Below are 2,542 nucleotides of genomic sequence, written 5' to 3'. Positions count from 1 at the left end.
TGTGTGTTGCATGACTATGAGTGGGAAAACCATATAAAGGTAAAAACATTACCTCTGCAACAAGGATCTCTTCTATTTGAAGGAAAGGTTTAAGTTAGACACAGTCTCAACAGAGTAAGTTAAATCTGTCTGTGTTAAGACCAGTTGACATATCAGTGGTTTATCACTGATTATGTCTGCCACTGAGATACCACAAATTAAGCTTTCCAGATTCCAAGACATACAGTTGTGCAGTGTGAGCCATACATCAATTTGAAAACTTCAAAAGTCACGTAATGTGTGCATGGCATAAGCGTATTAGCAGGTCCCGAAAACATTTGCTATCAGAAAGGATTTCATCATAGAAAAAAACTACAAATTCTAGACTTGAGAATGTGAGCATCAATCCCACTAACACTCACATACTAAAAGAGCACTCTACCACTTGACCTAGTTCTCCTAGAGTGGGACTTGTTTGCAGATCGGACAAAAGCTGAAGACACAGTGGAATGGCAATTCTCTAGGAGATCATACCAAACCCTGCATCCACCCTAAATATTTCATCTAGCTGTGAAGTCAAAAAAGCTTATTCCTGAAATGACAGGAATAGTTCTTGCAGATTCTGATATGCTATGCAAACACTATAAAATGTGAGCTATGTTAGATCTGGCAGCCATTGGCTCTAACTGTCTCTTTTTATTGAGTTAAGCAATGCTTACAGAATAACTTTCTATGGCTTCAAATACTTCCAAGAATTAAACCTTGCAGAGCTCTGTAGCTAGACACATTGTCTCTGTAGGTTTGACATGTTCATTTGACAAACTAGCTAAAATAGCATCTTTTGGTTTGAATAAATTGCCCCTTAGACCCAGACAAAAAATTGCTCAAAATCTTTCTGCTTATTCATGCAGCAATGACACAGATTTCCAAAGAAAGAGGACGTATGGTTAAAGCTAGAAAAAAATGCCTACTCTGTGCTCAGGCAGAAAATCTGATATTTTAAATATGTCCCTAAAAGGTTTATATTCCTTGGCTCACAGAATCAGACATTACATTTTTGTTGTTATGGCAGATTTCATGGTGTAATAGACAGCACTATGTAACTCACAGCAATAAAGCTCAGTGGACTTTGCAATTGATGATTTCGTCACTGTGTACAACTGCACTGAATTGCTCTTTAACAAAAGCTTCTCCACATTTGCTTTTGAAGTTTAATTCAAAAGTTGGCTGCAGAATAACCATTTGTCAGAGGGAACAATAAGTGTCAACTTTCACCTATGCTCGGTCGAAAAAGTGGCCGTAATCTTGTGGACACCAAGTCTACAATTTCATGGAAAGGTTCCCTTCAGTGCTGTACCAAAAACTGCAAAATGAACGGAGAAAGGCCAATTAGCTCAGTTGGTCAGAGCGTGGTGCTAATAACGCCAAGGTCATGGGTTTGATCCCCATATGGGCCATGTGGGTTTTGTTTGATGAATGACCCCTTGTCAACAAACCACCTGTTTGAACTTGTGTTGCTTATAACATTGCTTGTAAATCACAATCTGCTAAGACATGTTCCAAGTACATGAGAGTGTGTTCTTGATTACAAAACTTTACCCATGGATTTGTGCTTGTTTACAAATCTTGGACAATGCAGAGAAAAGTATGAAATCAGAGGGACTCTGGCATTAGTGTAAGGCTCTCGATCGCTGTGTGAATAGGTCAAAGAAGCCATTCCAGAGGCATGCAGACAACCTGCATCCTCCCCATCAAATTATAGCCAGTTAGGTGTCTGGAAGTGCCAGGGAGTTCAAATCCTTTAGTCTGAAATGTGTTGGGATATGATTATGCCTGCCACTGAGGTCTGACAGCTCCACAGTTGCCTTGTGAAAAGAATACAGTATAGACCGGCACCGACATACATTACTGTATACATCAGAGATCAGCGCAGGAATATCAGTTTGTAAACCCGCCAAATCTGCCCCCACAGGCTCCCTGAGTTCTACTAATCGCTCCAACACCTTGTTTCAACCTCAGTTTCTTTTTTTTTGAAGCGCATGAGGCAGCTTCAGCTATTTCCACAGGCAATCATATTAGATGTGCCATCAGTAACCAGACATGTGACTTTATTTTATTTCCCATTCTTCCATAAGAGAGGATTTCACACAGGCCAAATTTTCAGCCGTATGCGCCTGCAGGAATTTCACAACACCAAGTAGTGTAGACTACAGAAATGTGTTGTCATCTATAAAATGGCAGGTCACAGCCAAGAAGGCATCCACATTAAGAGATGTCCACATATCTGCTGACAAACTCATTGCAGGAATTTTCTGGACCTCAGCTTTGGCCTTCTCTTTCTCTTATTGACATTTGGCCTCAACCATGGCCTTTACAGTCTAAAGGGAAGGAAGAAAATAATTATATATATTTTTAATACTACTCTCATAATGTATCCATGTCACCACACATACCTTCCTAGTTAGGAGAATATAAGTTGAATCCAATTTTGCTACCAAGTCCCTGAAGCTTTTATCCTCAACTATGCTAAATGGCTGTGTGTCTCTAACTATCATGGGGACCA

The 2,542-nt window shown here is 39.9% G+C and overlaps 1 non-coding gene across 1 annotated transcript; it reads left to right on the top strand.

The window, feature by feature from the left end:
- Nucleotides 1-1,362: 1,362 nt before the first annotated feature.
- trnai-aau (transfer RNA isoleucine (anticodon AAU)) lies at nucleotides 1,363-1,436 on the top strand. Its single transcript has one exon. It is a non-coding gene; the product is annotated as a tRNA-Ile (tRNA).
- The last annotated feature ends 1,106 nt before the right edge of the window (nucleotides 1,437-2,542 follow it).

The sequence above is a fragment of the Electrophorus electricus genome, chromosome 5 (assembly GCF_041902795.1).
Source record: "Electrophorus electricus isolate QZ-2024a chromosome 5, ASM4190279v1, whole genome shotgun sequence".
In the NCBI taxonomy this organism is placed as follows: Eukaryota; Metazoa; Chordata; class Actinopteri; order Gymnotiformes; family Gymnotidae; genus Electrophorus; species Electrophorus electricus.
The sequence above is the reverse complement of the archived record's forward strand: the minus strand, read 5'-3'. Positions and strand labels throughout refer to the sequence as shown.